Raw genomic sequence first — 19,782 nt, 5'->3', positions numbered from 1 at the left:
GCAGCTTACTGCTGTTAGATTTTCAAACATAAAGGGTCATGAATGTTTAATATTAAAACAATCATAGCAGAAGATATGACTAAATTGTATAAACAGTTAAAATGTTCTGCTTGAAGAAGTGTGTCCGTGACGTAGGAAAATACCATTTTCTTTCCCTTAATTTTACTGATGGCTCTGGTGTGCACAGAGGCAGAAGTCATAAATGTGTGTTCAGTGAAATAACCTGAACGATATGAGACGCCAACACTTAAAGGCAATGACAACTGGAGTAGCTTTGCTTCTTATTCGCAGCAAGTTTGCGAGGCTCACTATGTGTGTCACTGACGGTTGTGAAAAGTGAATAATTCTGATGAGAAGAAAAAAATAAATAAAAAAAGTTCAGGGCTTGGTGCGACAGAAAGAAATGCATAAAATGTAATTAGATCCCACAGCCGTGGACACTAAATAATACGACTCACCCACCGCCACCCCCTCCTCCCTCTTTCTTTCTCAACACTTTCATTCCCTCAGCAACTTCTTGGAAAATTATTTTCGCAATAAAACGCCAGCAAACACATTTGCATGTCATGTTCTTTTAAAGTGGCGTTATGAATCTGACGAAACTAAATTAAAACATGAGTTTATTTGAGTTGGGCTGCGTTCACGCAGGCGGAAATGGATATGAGAATGAAAGGAAGTGCCGGCACCGCGCAGGGAAAATAAAGTACTAATAACATGATGAAAGATCTTTTCTGCTCAGTGCTGAGTAATAACTCCTGCGACGCCTCTGCATAATGCAGACACATTAACATGGTGTCTCATATTCCACGTTGAATGTTTGCGGCGACGTCCCTTTCGAGACTTCCCGTGTCACTGTGCAACTTCATTATTGAAGTGGTCAGCCGAGGAATCCGCTTCACGGTTGTTTGTTAACTCTAGGAAGTCTGGAGCGTTGGGCAGTGTTTCAAGGTGTGTGTGTGGGCAAAGTTTTTGGTGGCAAATGGTGTCATAAGTGGGATGATGAGTTGTGAGTAGTGATGGGTTGATGAAGCTTCATAAGTCATTATTTTCAGGGGCAACAAGATGGCGGTCTCAGATCCATAACATTTTGCTTTGAACATCTATGTATCTAATGTGTTGCTAATGCAGAACTGGGCAAAGTGAAACCCTTGGACTGTATCAGTGAAGCTCTCATGAGGTCGGAATAAAACTATAACATTGATTTACAAATATTTCCCAGGTTTACATTGTGTGCCTGATGATTAAATCAATTTAAATACAAAAAGTTTGGGGACTTTATTTTCTTTTCATCACCTTTTATTTCTGCCTCTTGTGATTATTTATTTTACCCAAATAGATTGAAAGAAACAAGTGGATTTCACATTATATTGTTTTTTATTTCTATTTAAATAAAATGTATTTAAAATATACAACAGTGTTTTAGGGCCACTCAACAAAAAAATAAATGAATGCAATTAACAAATTAAAGTCATTTTAATCTCATTTTTAATGTATTATATACAACTTGAATAAAACATTTGAGTTTCCCTAATAATCCATCCTGAAATAAATCATTATCAAGAAATCAGGAAATATATTTTTTTTAATTTAAACAATATATTTGTAGTATTTAGTATTTGTATTTACAGTTCAGATGTTGGCTCTTTGTCTAAAATATTTATTTTATCTCATCATGGGGCTGAAAAAATCCAATGTTTATAAAAAACAACATTAAAATATCAAATCACCCTCTTCCTCACATTCTCCTAAAAAATGTGTTTCTTGTGCTTTGTTTTCCTGTATTATGAGATTTTTCTTCCTATGTTTTTGTCTCTTTCTGATCTTCTCCTGAGACTTGACCCGTCAATCAGACACACTTAACGGCGTATTTAATTTTTAATTTCTTATTATTATTTATGCTTTTTTTAGGTGGTGGCACTACCAATTAATATAAAAATCAATCTTAATCATGATATGTGTTAAAAACAATTGTCAATGGATGTTACTACTCAAGAATTGGGGAGAAAAAGGGTAATTAATGCCTTAAACCTTAACTAATTATAACAAAGCCTTTAATCAAGACAATGTTACCTAAGGCCGGTTAACTTTTGCTGAATATGAAGTCAAATGGAAGATTAAATTTGCTTCTTTTTGTATTTTAAACTATTGAAATAAAAGGCCTCTAACCTCGACTAATTATTAAGAGAAATTAAAACATTTTTATCATCTTCAGCTATCACAGTTCAAATTGTTATATCTTTTCAAGAGCCTACAATCATACCTTGCTCATGGGTAGATCTTAAATCTGATGTTTTTTTGTACTGAGGTCGGCATTACAGCTACCATCACAATATACCCTTGGCAAAAACAGGTATATTCAAGTGTAGTTTGAATGCACTTGTTTGATATTAAAATCGAAGTAGTATACTTGAAATGTACTTTTAACACACTGAACCATACTTTAAAATAATGCAGTGATGTAAACTTATGCTCAAGAATAATTTAAGAAATGTATTTTAAAGTATATTATCCTACTTTTTTCTTTGGGCAGCTGTATTATTGTGCTGATTCAGAAGTAAACTGAGCAAATGATTATGGGAGTGGGTGATGTGTGGCATAAAACAGACATTTGTTGTTATTACATCTACATGTGTATTATCATGTAGTATCATTTCTATTAGCATTTAGTACACACAACAAAGATCAACAACTTCCTTTGTTTCAACAAAAACACATTTTGTTTCAATCTTCACAGGCCAGACAGCAATACTTTTTTTTATTTTACTTATACATAAGTAAGAACTTTGTACATTGACCTTTGAATCTTTACATACTGTACATACCTTTCTAATCTTTTTAAGTCATAGATATGACGGGCCTCGCGACATTTTTTTTTCCTCACTGTTTACTACTACATACAGTACACTACATTTTACCTACCTATTAGTGTAAAGCGGTTTCTACAGCTTAACCCTTGTGTTATCTCAGGGTCAAGGTGACTTAACCCCGAGATAACACAAGGGTTAAGGAAAGTTATAAGCAAGATTGTTTAAATATTTTTTAATGGAATTAAAAAATTTTTTTTTAAGACCAACTAAACAAATAAAAAAAAAACTGCATAAATTAAATTGGTACCTCCTTTTTGTCCATGAATGAAAATGTTGTTTTTTAAATTGACCTCTTCCCATGTTACCCAAAGCTAACTTATCTTCCCGAAGACGCTTCATGAACAACGTTTAAGTAAAATCTCATCATGCATCTGCTGAGATAGTCAAAACAAAAATCTCACTCATCATGTCACATTTATTAAGACTTCAAATTCCTTTCCTGTGTTATCTTGATCTTTTAAGTATTTATTTTATTGAGTATTGTTTTGATTGTTTAAGCGCTTTGTGACCCTGGTATGGAAAAGTGCTCTATAAATATTACTTACTTACTTACTTACTTACTTGTGCAAATTAGATTTAAGATATTTTAATGCCAATTAATACCCTTATTTAGATTCATGAATTCGATGCCTTAAAGACCTTTTGAGGATCCGCAGGAGCCTTGAGTAAAGAAGGGCATTTTTGACACGAAACAAAATAAATCCTTTTATTTATTTTTTAACTTTCACTACACACTTTTGACCACAAGATGGCAGTCTACGACAAGAATAAACAAAGCGTCGGCCTTGTATCCCAGCTATATACATAAAGTTTGTAGAAATAAGGAGTAAGATTTAAAAAATCGATTTCAGTTGAATATATCAAATCAATAGATGTTTACTTCATCTTATAAACCGTGTCCATAGATAAAAGTTTCAATGCTACAAAAAAAAAGTGTCCCATTGCATTCCAAGGGCACTTCCTCTCCTCCCTGTAAAGAAAGTTCCAATAACGAGCAGCAGATTAGGCCCCATATTTGATTTTCACTGTTCATTAACTAAGCCACCTGGAATGTTATTATTTAAGCACGCTGCTCCATCTCCCCGAACAACTGCCACCGAGAAGGAGGGAGACATTTCCCGGCCAACTTTATAGATTTAGCATAACTTCCTCTCCTAGATTTTTAATTTCCCATCCGGCCGTGCGGCAGATGCACCTTTTTTCCGCAGACACGCGAGGAACCTGCCTTGGCATCCATTCATCACTCAACCACCGTCAGCTCGAGCTGTTTGGTTCTCGGCAACCTTTGCGATGGCAAACCGCATATTGTATCGGAAATGCGATGATTGAAATTGATCGGAAACATCGCCGATCCATATGTTGCCACCTCGTGTTGGAGCCAGAGAATGGCGGGAAGGAGGGAGGGAGGGATGGAGGGAGAGAGAGAGAGAGAGAGAGGGAAGTGCTCCCTCTGGCGGGGTGGGTTTTTGTGGCGAGAGAAACTGCAAAACATATGGTGCGAGGACTCGCAGCTCCGGGATCCATCCACGGTTAATACATGTGTCATGCTCAACAGAATGGATAAATGGGAGGCAGGACAGAACAATAGTGTACCACTGCACTTGGAGCACGAGTCCAAGACCACCTACGGCTCGAGTGGGCTGAGTGTGTGTGTGTGTGTGTGTGTGTGTCTGTGTTGGTATGTGTGAGAAAAAAGTTGTTTGCAATAAACTAGACCAGTGTTTTTTTCTGCGTCTTAATAGTGAGTGTCATTGAAATAATAACAGTCATGGCTGATCACAATTAAACCAATTATTATAGAAAATGTATATATATACTGTATATATAATAAAGTTCCTCAACAAATCTTGTTACCCTTCGATTAGTTAATCATGCAGTCAAAGTCCTGTTTTTTCTGTGGAATTACCTGAAATATGCACGTTTTAGAAATGATTTGATATTTTTAAAACTAGTTTATATTATGCTATTGTCATGTCTTTCATTCAATGATTTTCTGTTTGATAAAAATCAAACAGTTTAAAATAAATATTCATAAGCTGATGAAGCTTCATGAAGGAGTGTCCTATTTTTCAAGATCAATAGGTGGCGCCCTTATTTAAAAATGATGTTAGGATTCAATATAATAGCTGTTTAAAGTAAGTAAGTAATTTACAGTATATTTATAGAGCACTTTTTTAGACCAGCAATAGTATATAAAACAGAGAGCGCCATCTTGTGGCCCTTGAAAATAATGACATTGACCCCTCACAAAAAGAGAGGTCAGAATAACAATAGCATTATATTTATAAAGCATTTAAATAAAAACAACACAGTGGCCAATGAGTGCTGTACAAAAGTGAAAAAAAAAAACTACACATAAGCAACAATAAAATACAATAACAACAAATAAAACATATAAAACTATGAGATAATTGTGAATTAAACTGGCAAGATAATATAAAATCAGCTGTGTGTTTGATTTATAGCCACTAAGTGTATTACAAAAGGTGAAAAGACTAAGAATAAAATACACATAAGCAATTCTAAAATTCAATAAGGGAACAAAAACATATACAACTATAAGAAGATTAAGGATTAAACTAGCAAGATAATATATGATCATCTTTGTGTTTGATTTAGTCACTAAGTGCAGTAAAAAAGGTGAAAAAAACTAAGAATAAAATACACATAACCAAAAATAAATTCAACAAGGAGACAAAAACATATAGAACTATAAGATAATTAAGGATTAAACTGGCAAGATAATATAAGATCTGCCGTATGTTTTATTAAAGCCAAATATTCGTTTTAAAAAGTTGCCAGAATAATATTTGGACATTGAAAATACAATTTTTTCCCTTCTATACACTAAAAAAGTATGTAATTTATAATAAACTGATCCATTTTTATTGGTGTTAATATCACTGCTCTTTAGACGAACCGACATCGGTTCTCTCGCCTCGATTCCTTCTGTCTCTTCAAAAGGGCATGTGGGCCTCCTTCTCCAAGCCCGTCATGTTGTCGTTGGCCCGGGATCATTGCAAAGCCCAGTATTTATAAGTATGTAAATACTGGAGCAGCACCGGCTGAATACGACCCGCTTGTATACACCGAGGAGCAGCGACGAGGAAGTGCTCTCAGCCCCTCCTCGCTAAAAAAAAAACTGTATTTTTAGATAGTTTTAATGAATACAGGATGTTTATAGATACCATTCCCTGTGATACGCACAAAAGAGAAATCCACATTCTCCCTGCACTCGTCCCACCCTGCCTCCTCCCGACTCCTCAAAGCCACGCTAAAGAAGAACAAGGAGGAATAAAAATGAAATTTGTGGTGAATCGCAGCGGGATTGTTGTGCTCTCCGTCTGCGTCGAGGCTCAGATCTTTATTAGACAAACAGAACATGGCGTTAAGGTGCGACAAAGTTACGAGCGCTTGCACGTTCTGTCGTCGCGGAGGGAAGGAACAAAATAAAAAAAAAGGTTTAGACGCCACTTCAAGGTGTCGTTTTCTCCTTGATTTTTTTTTTTTTTTCTGTTTTATCAAAAATATTTTTCTTTCAATAGAAGATCCATACTGTCTGTGATATAGATATTTTTATTTTGTATTCTATGAACTGGAAAAATGCAAGAAAACTAAGTAGCGAGTGCTAAAAACTTTAGTTTAAATAAGTTTAACTTATTTAGTTATGAACTAGCATAGTGATGGTCAGTTACCAATTATCTCAGGGGCCACAGTTTAGTTACTGTTGTAAGGGGCCATCAAGCAAAGAAAATGGAAAAAAAACGAAAAATCCAAATATAATGGGAAAACAAACAAACAAAAAAATGAAACTATAATCAAAATCTCATATAAAAGCACTTCAATTCAAAAATATTCTTACATATATTTACTTAAATCGTTTTCTGAGGAAATAAATACACCAAAAACTAAGATCCAAAAACAATAAAACACACCCAGAGTTGCATTAGTTATACATAATAAACATACAAAAAAACTAAATAAAATTGATTGTTTCTATATGATCTTTGTCCAGGTCTGATTGCGACTCATCATTGTTTGACGTCGCCATTAAAATATAGTTTTTAACAGACTATATGATCACCAAAAATATACTTTTTAATTTGATAATTTCTATGTTTAAACAATCATAGTGATGTTACACATCTGAAACCTGGTTTAACATACACACATTGTGTAACTTGTATAAAAGAACTGCACAGATTAGACATAAATAAATAAATAATAAGTGTTTTTTTTTTGTTTTACTTTAAACAAAGAACAAGCCAATAACACTCCAGCCAGAATGGCCTCTTTCTCTCTCCGACTCTCCAGAAGTATTTCTGAGGCTAAAAGATTGCCGGAGTGATAATACCTCCGCTGAGCAATTTAAGCCCAAACACTGTGATGCTACAATCTGTCTTCTCTGCCTGATAGCGCTTTTCTCCCCTCTCCCCTCCAAATTACTTTCTTTCATATCTAATTATATTTGCTAATGATCTTATAAGAGAATAATGGAATGTGCTTGATCTATTACCTTTTTTTTTTTCCTTTCCACCCAATACATAAATACAATGCGGGGGGAAATGACTGTTGGAGACAGGAAGAAATGTTTTTTTCTTAATGTTTTTGATGAGACGGGAAAATGAAGCAGGGAGCCGCGGGGTCATTAATGGGCGATGAACGCAGAGGTCATCTCTCACATTCGCTCTGACATTTCTCTCATCTGACGTGATGAAAACAATCAGAGACTCATCTGCAACAGCGACTCTGCCCCTTCACTTTTGCTGCTTCCCACAAGTCGGGTTTTCTCAACTTTCTTTAAGGCGACGACTTTCTGCTGTCGATTTGGCGACCGTCACACAAATTGTTGAAAATATTTTGTACGTTTAGACACTTTATATTGTTTATTTTGACAAATAGTTTAATGAACGTTAGAGATCTACTAACTGGATGAAACAACTGACGAGGTATCGTGAAACAGTAGCATCATTTTCAGAGCTAATGTTAAAAAAAGGGATGTTTTTGCCAATAATTGTATTTGGTTAGTTGAGTTTATTAGTTGAAATTTGATCCTAATTAATTGTATTACACTAAAATAACCTTATATAATTATTTGCAAACACATTTAATAAAAGAAAACAACTTTTAAATTGTGTTCACAGCAAACTATTAATGAGCAAAGAGTGACATCTAGTGGGCTCTGAAAATAAGAAAACTGCTTTATAAAGCTTCATCAGACCATCAGAAGTATAGAGAGCGCCATCTAGAGGCCTTTGAAAATGAGGACAAACCTCAATTTCATGAAACCTTAACAGTGTATGTATATATTTATACAATATCAACAAGGTAATAATACAATAAATCTTTTAATGCTGTTCGGGACAAATCTGGAACAAAGTCTTGTCTACATTGTACATTCAGTACTTGAATGTTTTGAAAGACAATAACGTTTTGAATCTCGGTCTTTAACTTTGATAAGGTAGTTGAAAAATAAAAGTTTATTAAAGGCACTGAGGTATTAGTAGAAATTAAGAAAACGTATATATGCTCACTTTTAAACTGTACTGCACTTCAGGATATACATTTAAACTAAAATATTTGACTGAATAAACGTGAACACCTTTTGTATTGTTAAAATTGAGTTTCAAATACAATTGAATACAAGTTTAACATGATGTTTTGTGAATATTTTTTTTTTTTTTTCGAAAATCAGTTTTCTACATGAAGCCAGAGGGCGTGTCATGAACCTGCAATAATCTGTTTGTTTTCTGAAATAAACTATTAGCAGGCTAACAATACATTAAAAGTATGTAAAGCTTAAAAGTCCTGTTTAGTTTAGTTTCAAACTCCAAAATGAATCAATACGTTCAGGACAGCTCCACATATATTCCCCGTCTCAATTGTTGGCTTCCCAGCTTTACATCGCAAAAGCCCCATTGCCCTTTTCACTGAAAAGCTGCTCTCTCTTTCTGGTGCCAAACCCCTGTCCCATCCTGTCCCTCCCTCCCTTTCTTCACCCTCTTAAGCCTCTTCTCCATCCTCCATTCTTCCCTCCTTTCTCCGTCAGTTTTCTTTTTTTTTTCTTCTCTTCTCTCTCCCTCAACCGACCCTGGGACGAGCCATGACAGGCACTCTAAACCCTCCTGCATTAATGGAAGGAAATGGCATTCGATCCCTGTTTGATCTCCTAATCATTTCTGCTGAAATGATAATTAGTGCCCTTCCAATCCTCCCACAGAGAAGGGGAAAGGGTGTAGTCCGACGGGGGAGGGTTGGGGGGGTAAATACATAAATAGAGGATAAAAAATAAAAAAAAAGTCCAAATGACATCTCTGTCACCACGTTCATGACCAACAAGTGCTGTATTCCCATCCTCCGCACACACACACATATGCACACACTGATCCTGGCGACTGCTGTCTGTGATTCTTTTCAGCTGACATAATCCTGATTGATTCGTTCAGCAGATAAAAACTGGGTCCACTTCTGCCCTTTTTTTTTTTTTCCTCGACGCAGGGTGGGGTGGTGCTGGTGAGAACATAATACAAGCTTTTATTCAGCAACAAGGTCACATAATGGCGTCGGAATGTGAGGGGGGGGTGGAAAGGCCACATCTTAAACACTTGTGACACACTGAGCTTTGACAAAGTCTAATGTAAAAGAGGAAGGGGGAGCCGATGAGAACAAAATAATTAAGCTGCCAGATCACCCATGAGCCTCTGTGGTAACAAGGTCAGATGGAGGCTGTTGTTTCAGAAAAAAAAAACTGCTTTTGTTTTATAGTTTCGTGACAGTGTAACTTCCTCGCCCGCACAAACGTGTTGACATTTGAGGCTCCGGAGCTTCTGAATACTTAGTTCTTGGGATGTTCTTTTACCACGGCAGGAAGTGGCGAGGTCATCACTTCCTCTCAGACATAACCTGTTGTTCCGTAGTTTTTTATTCTTTCAAAACTATTAATGAACATGAAAAAAAGTGTTTTTGGTGTCATATTTTATATCGGCGACAACAAGATTTGCTGTAAACAATCAAAGCAAATTTGTCTAAAACTATAAATAAAATGAGAATTTATCAAATGTAATTTGTTTAATATGATTGACAGTTGTGCATTAGAAAGTATATGCCATGTTCAGTGATCAATACAGGAATTGGTAACTATCGGTTTACTGACTGTTTTTTTCAGTATTTTATTCCATTATGTATTTCTTATTTTTTAATTTCCATTCCATCCTCTATTTAAAAATGAAATAACAAAATGCAAACCCTCCTAGGAGTCACTAAAAGCCGGAGAAAAATTCTGTATTTCATATTTTTTAACGTTATTTTATATTTGTATACGTCTTTAAATGAATAAAGCTTTCTCCGGTTTCTGATTCTGATGAAGCTTCATGAAGCGGTGTCATATTTCTGAGTGCTCAGTAGATGGCGCCCTCAGTTAAGAAAGAATGTGAGGTTTCAATGAAGCAAAAATAATCTAGAGCAAAGGAACCACTTCTAATGGGCTCCAAAATGAAGGACACAAGCTTTATCAACTCATCACAAGTGATTTCCTGTTACAGTGGGTGTACACAGCAGTTAACAGAAGATCGTGGCCGACTATAGCAAAGGGAATGTCCATGTATCGCAAAAGTTTCACATGAAACAAATATTTTACCGAAGACGAAAAACTTTTTTTTTTGCTTAATTGCTTTTTTATATTCTTTATATTTATATAAATATTTATAATGCAATTAATAAGTTAATTCTTTATTTAAATATTTTATATATTGAATTTTGTCCCGAGTACCGAAGACAAACAGAAACTAGAGCTACATAAGTGATCATAAATACTCTTTAAATAAATACTCTTTAGACAAGTGGCAAAATCAATGCGCTTGGTTAATTGATGAAAATGCTTAATGAAAGTTGGTGCTACGTGGAAATTTATGATGATTGCTACGTTGCTAATCTGTAGCTCTCTGATGGTCAACTCACTGATACGGACTGTCAAGATGACTACTCTTGTACTTGTACTGACAACAAGAATACTCTGGACTTTTCTCACAGGATCAGAAGCTCACGTTAATAAGCGAGGTTTTGCAGCAAAACACAAGTTTAAATGACATCTTTAGTAAAGGGCCTCTGTCAGAACTTGGCCACCATCCAAGAGGCATTGATAGAAAAGACAAGGTAATGGATGCAGATAGGGAAGAGAGAGAGAGAAAAAAAAAAGTCACGTCTCTTCAGAGAGAGATTAACCAGACAGACAGACAGAGAGCAGAGTGATGGCGTCCCGGTCCCAGCCATCACCGCCATCATTTATAATCACGCAGAAACCTGTCGCTGCTTTCCCAACAGTGGCTGGCACAGGCGTTCTCCCCCAGCTTCACAATGCTACAGATAAATAGATGACAGCAGTTTAGGAAGTGGGCATGAAGACGGAGGAGGAGGGGGTCGGGGGGGGGCTCTGGGAAATGGGGGTAGCTGAGAAGATATGGGCTTCGATCAACACGAGGAACACGAGAATCAATTCACTACATCAAGGTATGGGAGCTCGCCATATGGCAATGCTCTAAGGTGAGGAAAGTTGAGATTGATGGAAGCCTCGCCATGCCTTTTATCTTCATGACACCGCGTAGAAACAACCCATTAGATCGTTGACCTTGACAACTTGAAGGGTTTATCGTGATTTAAGGCCTTTGAGAGTCTATGGTTCTTCACGGGAAGACGGATGTCACCGACCCAAGCAGGTTAGGCCTTTTTGAGAAACATGTTGAAAGTTAAAATCGGCAACATCGAGAAACACCAAAGACCATCAAGGAAGAGGATCATCATCAAAGTTCAGGAAGACATAACACTTTAAGATAGCTTCGATGTTATTGATAGCAACTGTTACTAATCAATCTGGGTAATCTGTGAACGAATGTGCGCAATAGCCTTTCACTATTTGGCATGTTTTTATGGCAACTTGATCCAGACAAAGAACTGAGTATGTATCAGGAATCCATTCGCGTATGAGCGTTACACGACCTTATCTGAGTCATGTTTGTGTCAAGCACAGTAATAAAATGATGGCCCTGAAAAACGGTGATTCTCCTTTGGAATCATTGTTTCATGATTCAACAAAGTATACTTGATAATAGTTAAAAACTAAAAAGAAAGACTATTCTTCTTCTTTTTCTTCATCTACCTCAAAAATAAATGATTTGAGATTAGCCAAGAAATTGTAATCTTGGCCATCTAAATAAAGGTATTTTTAAATACAACCTTCATACATAAACGGATCACTGATTTCCCAGATCGACACTAACATAACTTGAATTATAATAATAATAAACATGGCAAAATGAGATAGTCCTCTCTACATGGGTTTAGGTTTTCTCTGTTCTCCAGGATATTTTACCGAAAACTACGACAACTACTGACAAACAGCCACAAGTTCATAGATATTGTTTCTCACAAATACCTTCCAAAGGTCCCAAATATCCAATTTATTTAACGTATAAAATAAATCCTTCAGTGGACTTAAAGTTCAACTAATCTGAAAACCAAACTTTTCTGATTCACTTACATGTTTCAAAGTCTTTCTCTGCAAGATGCAGTCAGTCCCTCATCATGGTGATGTTTTGAAGTTGTTTCTTCATAAAGTTCTCCCCTTTCTGAAATCTCGGCGAACGAGAGGTAACGAGAGCGGAGTCCATTATGACGAAATAATGGTATTCACTCTTCTTGCAGCGGCAAAAACGGTGCTGCTTGTTTCTTTATTTACGTCTCTTTGAGGTGGACACTTCCTGGATTAATGACGCTGTGTGACAAACATGTATTTTTGACCAATCACAGAAGATTGGGCAGACTTATAGTAGACTTTAGATTTTAGTTTAAGAAATTAAGCAGTGGGCGGGGCTTAAGCACATTTTCTAATGTAAATATTTCAATGAAAAGATAGTTTTGTACAAACAGACACATACTGATGAGTGCAATAGAGGTCCAAGATCTTTTTGAGACAAAATAGCGAACGCTTTCTAAAGGGTTGAGGGTGCAGTTCCCCAGCTGCACCCTATAAAATAAATGTTTAGAAACACATATTAAACATAAAAGCTAATGGGGTTTGTGGCTTCCTTGCTCTCGCTCCGATATTGTTATTGAAATAACATAAAGTCATTTAAACTTGGACCGAAACGTGGCCACTATAAATTATTTATCTGTGAAAATCCCCTCAGACCGAAGAAAAAAAAAAAAAAGCGTCCGCACACCCCAGATCGGTTTGGGTGTAAATAGTAAGAAAGTGGAGCACCTGGCTCGTATCGAACACGTCTCGCAGTCTCTCAGTGGTCTCTGATGATTCAACAGTTGCTGCTACTAACATCTGCTGCCTGCTTTTAGCAGATCTCAATTAAGACTCGCACACCAGAGCGTGCCATTCCTTATTTATGCTTCGTTTCTTTTCCCTTTTTCTTTTTCCTTTTTTTTCATCCATTCCCCTTAACACGCCAGATGAGAGGAAGAGGTCGAAAGGTCCCGCGCAATAAATAAAGAGACATTACAAGGTGGAGAGACGGAGACGTTAAGAGGAGGTGGGAGGTGTTGGCAGGAGATTTCAAAAAGGAGGGATGGTTGCCAACATTGGCAGCACTTTTAAGAAAATAAGAGAAAAAAAAGAAAAAAAAAAGGCTACAACAACAACAAACGCCCGACAAGCAGCAGCCTTAAGCCCCTTCCTTTCTGAGCGAGAGAGCGCCAGGCTACATGAATTAGCATTTGTCTTTTTCCTCTGTTTTTTTTTTCTCTTGAATAGGCTCTGAAAGAAAGAGTGTACGAAAGAAGTGAGTGTTGATATGATTATGTAAATGTAAACAGGATTTCCTGCCGACTGTTATTCTCTCTCTCCCTCTCTGACCCGTTCTCCTTGCAAATCTTCCATTTAAGACAAATTCCCCCGGGGAGTCCGCTCCGCCGTTACTTAACGGAATAATTATGATATGCGAAACCTTTCCAAGATGGGCCCCCCCCCACCCCCCACTTCCCCATCTCCCCTCACCCCACACCCTTCTCCGTCTTTGTCATTCCCAACAATCTTTCTGGCGTACACTCCATCATCTCTTGTCACTTACGATCTACTCTCGACTCCGTCCTGGCATGGGATGTGACCCCAAGAATGCTAATTATCTTTTTTATAAACCAAGTGTAACTTTTTTAATTAAATACTTGACGCCCGCTTTGAGGTTCGCGCCCTGGACATCGATGGGTTAACGTGTGAGGTAATGATGTTTTATTGTGAAGGAATGAGTCAGTCCCCCCCCCTTTTTCAGCTGTCTTCTATATATCAACCTCTTCTTCTGACGTGGATCTAATGACCTCACCATCGAAGAATGGAGCAACATTCACTTTTTTATTGCAGTCTATGCTTTTCATAATGCTCGCCCTTTGATCCCTCACAGCCAGCCAGTGGTTCTCAAACCAAAACACGAGCCACACAAACACTTTTTGATATCAGGACTGGATGTGCCAGAGAGTGAGCCGGGGCCCGATGCTGCTCCAAACATTTTATAATGCATGCTTACAACTTAATTGCGACGCCGGCCAGTTGTTTGGTTCCTTATTTACTCCTGCAACTTTGTTACGGAGCCACAAGTCAAATTATTTACAAGCTGGTGTAAGCACTTACGGCTACGACTCTCCTCCACTGACAAAGTTCGTAAACAGAGGAGGCCGAGATCAAAACTGCTCATCGGCGAGCGTGACAGATGACAGATATGGGGGGAGATTTTCCAAGATCTAAACACACACATTCGCAGACACACACACACACACTGAAGAGGGTGTGGTGAGAGCACTTCAAGGGATAGAAACAAAGACGGAAGATTAAAAAGTTAAAAAGAAAAAAAAAACTTTTATTCCCGTTGAACTTTGCTCCATGTAAGAAAAGTGAACTTCCTATGTCATCTTAAATATTTAAAGTGCTTTTTTTTTTTTGTTACGATGTCTTTACTTATATTGGTGTCATTATTGTTTGACAATAATAACAACAATAATAATACTATTAAAACTTAATGATTGAAAAAACCCAATACTTAAAAAAACCCAAAAACGTTTCAATAAAAACAAATTGAACCACTTAACATTCTAGTGGCACTGTTGTAACTCCATATAAAATGCCTCCAAAAAAATAGTCAAAAACTGAATAATCCAAGAAAAAAAATCAGAAAGAAAAGCTGACCTGGCTAATAACGAGTTTATAATAACTACTATTATTATTCTTGTATTATTATAATTATTTTTTCTCACTTTTCAAATGTAATCCATAATTACATTTTTTCTTATACTTTTTCTTATTTTAAAAAGGTTTTTTAATTAATATTTTTCAACGTTTGTGCTAGATCTCATTTTTTAAATACATTCGTGAACAGTTAAAATTAAATTCTATTTGAATTTAAGAAAATAAAACATTGTTTTTTTGCTCTCAATGTGATTAAAAGGACTTTCCATTAGTTGTGTTGCCTTCCTCACTGGAGAACAATTCTCTGCGACAAACAAGTTCTTGACAAATGCATCTAATAAGTGTAAAAATGTTTTGAATCGCAATGACAAAGTATGGATATCCTGCCTGTTGACGTCTCAATATTACTTCTGCTGTTATTTAGAGGAAATATTGACATGACTTCTTTTTTTTCTGGCCTTTGTTTAAAAAAAAAAATGCAATTAAGCATTTGCTGAACAGGTCAATATCAGTACTGTGCTGACTGCAAAGTATTATTAATAAACTGTCCGCCGACTCGGTTGTTTTTTTTTCCTCTCTTCCTGCTGAAATCCATAACATTTCTTTTGTTCACCTCTTTTCTGTAAGCCCTCGCTCTCATTTTCCCAAGGCCGAAAAACTTCAGACATGAGAACCCCTGATATAAAACCAGGGAAATTTACCTGGGATTAGCAGTCATTGACAAATAACCTTGGTGATAGATGCACAGTAGATTTGGTTCAAAGCTCTCCCGGCAGCCTCAAAAGAGATTAGTTCACTTCTTATCAGGTCAGCTGCGTCGCTTGGGAAATGTGTTTAAAGTCACATTGATTTATTGAAAGATTCCCCAATAAGAAGATATCTCCAGACTTAAGGAGTACGTATGTGTGTGTGTGTGTGTGTGCTGGTGTCATGAACGTAAGCCTCAAATAAATTACGCTGCCTGTTCAAGCTTGAAGGGAGAATAATAATAATAAAAAAAAAAAGAGCTCCATACAAAGATATTTTCAACAAATGAACAGTGTGCTTCAAACTAAAAAAGCACTTTCAGATAACCAGAGATGAACACCGCCACTGGAGAGAGACGTCCCATTACCTCTCTACCTCCCTCGCTCTCCATTTACCCCATGCTGCTCGTGCTGCTGAAAACAGTGATTGTACAGTGGTGAGACATGGAGCAACGCTGACACAGAGGTATAATAAGGCCTCTTTGTTCCCCCCGGGGGGAAAGAAGGTAGAGAGACGTACAGGCGGGATGAAGCCGGGGAGAGAGAGAGCGAGAGCTTTCATTTACACCATTACCTTCTTAAGCATCATTATCAGGCCAAGGAGAGGAGGACTGTGGGAACGCGGGCGGGGCGGCCGGCGAGGAGGCAACAGATCTGACATGTCGTTCAGCAGGTTCATCCTCTCGCTTCGTGAACCTCCACCTGACTGTTTCTGTGAGGCGACGCCGTGTCGTCGCTCGGCGAAGGCAGATGTGAATCGTCACAACCCAAGCAAATAAAGTAGCGATTATTTATCTTCCGAAACAAGTAACTACGTGAGTTGGAGCTGGGATCTGTACTTTACTAACAGCTGCTCAGGCATGTGAGGTTTGTTCTGGATAAAAAACATTGACTTTTCAAGATGGGAATACTGTTTCATGAAGTATATTCAAGTGTGCTTTGAGTATACTTATTTAATACAGGAACTGAAATTGTATACTAAGCATAACTTAGCATCAGACATCCCTTAGAAAAAAATAACTTTATTCAAGTGTACTAAGAGTATACTTTTTTAGAACAATAAGTATTATACATTTGAAATCCCCCTAGCAAAAATAAGTATATTATAAGTGTAGTATGACTAGTTATTTTATACAAAAATTAAAGTAGTACACTTCAAGTTTATGTTTGATCTCCCTTATTAAAAATAAGTTCATTCAACTATACTATGAGTATATTTCATACAATAATTGAAGTTGTACAGTCTAATATTAGTATATTTATTTTGAAGAATTTAAGTTCTATACTTGAAGTCGACATTTGACATCCCTTAGCAAAAATAAGTATATTCAAGTGTATTAAGAATAACTGAAGGAATATTCTTTGAAGTTTTATTTTGGCATCCCTTTGGCAAAAATAAGTATATTCAAATGTACTATGAGTATAGTTGTTTTATACTCAATTTTATGTAGTATACTTGAGGTTTACTTTTGACATAATATACTTCAGAATAGTACACTGATGTATTCTTGCACTCCAGTATACTTCAAGCTTCATGAAACAGTGATCTTATTTATATTGTGCCTCGAACAGATATTCTAATTAAAATGTCATGTGATTTTCGAATTGCTGGAATTTAAAAATTAGCACTACTTTGGGAACGTCATCTTCCCAACACTAACTACGACTCACTGCAAACATTTAGATGCAATTAAAAACCTAATTCAATCCAAGGTTAACCCTTTTAAACTCAATGAACATGAATGAGTTAATAACATATGATGTTAAGCTCTGGGTTTATACCGCAGCTGCAACTGGACTTCAACCATAACTAAGTCATTTAATGAATGGACCTGCAAGACAAGCATGTGTACAATAATACACCTCTTAACTAAAGGGATGCCTTTTTGCTTCCCTGCGTGGCTGAGACCGTCTGACTGGCTCGCTCATGGTAGAGAAAGTCCTGGCTGGGCTGTCCGTGCTGTCCAGAAGGTAAATCCACAGGACATTAGCAGGCTCAGCATTCTGGGATAACTGCCCAGGGGTCCCAGATGACCTCAAGAGTTAAAAGCAAACAGCGGGAGAGATAGACAAAGACGAAGCAACGGACAGTAAAGGGGAAGAAAAGCATGGAGGTATGAGTTGAGGAATATTCTAAATGAGATTTAAAAGAGGGAAGGAAAGGTCACGTTGAATCCATGTAGTGTTTTAAGAAAATGATTTCAGTGGAGGAGGTCGAGAGATTGTTATTAGATTATGACCTTTACTGACTTGCTTTGACCGACAAGGTGCAGAAAATTCCCAATAGGAAGTGAAGAGCTGATGAAGCCTCATCAATGGATGTCTCATGAAACAGCTAATGAGGTTTCGTGAAACAGTGTCCTCATTGTCCAACCACTGGATGGCAGTCTCTGTTCTATAACATACTGCTTTAAAACATCGCACCTTTTTTAAATTGAGGACGCCACCTACTGACCTCCAAAAAGTAGGACACTGATGTGTCGATGAAGTTTCATGAAGCACCGCCATTATTTTCAGGGGCCACAAGAGGGCACCCTCTGCTCGGTATTCTATAGCTTTGAACAGCTATTCTAATGAAACCAAAAATATTTTTTTAAATACTATTTAAACCACCTATTGACCTAAAAAATATGAAACTGTTTCACGAAGCTTCATCAGCACATCACTAATGATTAGTCCCTCAATACTACTGTAATAGGTGACTACTCAAGTGACAATCGTTGTATCTATAATACAACAAGATACCTTTATTTCTATAGTTTATTACAGTTAATTGATAGATGTGCGATTGGTTCATCAGCATCAACTACATCAGGAGGACTAAAAGAAACTAAAATAGTGTTTTTTTTTTGCCTACCTACCCAGACAAAAACCCTAAGCAAATGAATCAATGGAATCACAAGGACAAAAATGCGCCGACGTGTTTGTTCGTGTGCATCTAAACAACACAACTCTGGTTAGTTTGGAAAGATGTTAAACACAAGGACCCCTGTCTCCATGTCACCGTTCAAGTGGAAAGCCGTAATTAGCGATGGCGTTTTTGCTTGAGTAGTTCAACTACGCACTTAAACATGCAACAACAACAATTGCGCTTCCGTCTACAGTGCAGGGATAATAATGAGACGATGGCGGATCAGTGCTAAGACATCTATGTCTGGCTGTCAAACACACATGAAGTTAGTATCACGACTCTTCTGGGGACATTCGTCACCTTTAAACAGATCTGTCCGTTTTCAGTTGAATTGCAACATGATATAGACACGAATAAATGCACAAATATTCCTCGACTGCAGTGAGATACCACTGATCTATGGTGCGGATAATAAGATGTGTGTGTGATTCCACCGTCCATCCATAAGTGTCCACCCTGTGCAGATAAACAGGCAAGCCGGTGATCAATACGCACAAAAACAACATAGTGGCATAAAGGTCTGCGTCTATTAGATGTTGTATGGAGGAGGGGAGCAGACAGATGGACCAGATAAGATTGAAATTAGAACTAATAGACGATAGGACGGATGTGTCGTCTACGAGAGAGTCGTACGTGACCAATGTGCGTATTTATTAAAAGTTAAAATCCTGTAAGGCTGGAGAGGGATGAATGGAAGGTGTGTTGCATTTTTTTTTCTTGACTACAGGAAGATAATTGAGCGATCTCAAAAGTATGCATACATCCACAGAGGTTGGGCAAGGCTAAATGCTAATCCTCATCAATCCTCTTATTTTCTTTCTTAATTCTATTCTCATCCAGGTGCTTTGCTAATGATGAACTAGGTTACAGAGCGAGACTGTCCTTGGTAGGAAACAGGGGAGTCTGGAAAAAGTAACATTTTGGAAATAACAGTTATTATAACAGCCTTTTGTAGTAATGAACAGATGAAGCTACACGAAGCAGTCACCTTTTTTGAGAGCCCACTAGATGGCACTCTTTGCTCCATAATATTTTGCTTTGATCAGCTATTCTAATGATACCTGACAACCTTATGTTTAA

At 37.1% G+C, this 19,782-nt stretch overlaps 1 protein-coding gene and 1 long non-coding RNA gene across 2 annotated transcripts in view; both read right to left on the bottom strand.

The window, feature by feature from the left end:
- Nucleotides 1–19,782, bottom strand: part of LOC148086625 (uncharacterized) — a 290,739-nt gene that overhangs the window by 2,795 nt on the left and 268,162 nt on the right. The gene's annotated exons all lie outside the window — the stretch shown is intronic.
- The window catches only part of znf536 (zinc finger protein 536), a 201,075-nt gene that overhangs the window by 1,805 nt on the left and 179,488 nt on the right, over nucleotides 1–19,782 (bottom strand). The gene's annotated exons all lie outside the window — the stretch shown is intronic.

Source organism: Callionymus lyra, chromosome 2, assembly GCF_982586985.1.
Source record: "Callionymus lyra chromosome 2, fCalLyr1.hap1.1, whole genome shotgun sequence".
Taxonomy (NCBI): Eukaryota; Metazoa; Chordata; class Actinopteri; order Syngnathiformes; family Callionymidae; genus Callionymus; species Callionymus lyra.
The sequence above is the reverse complement of the archived record's forward strand: the minus strand, read 5'-3'. Positions and strand labels throughout refer to the sequence as shown.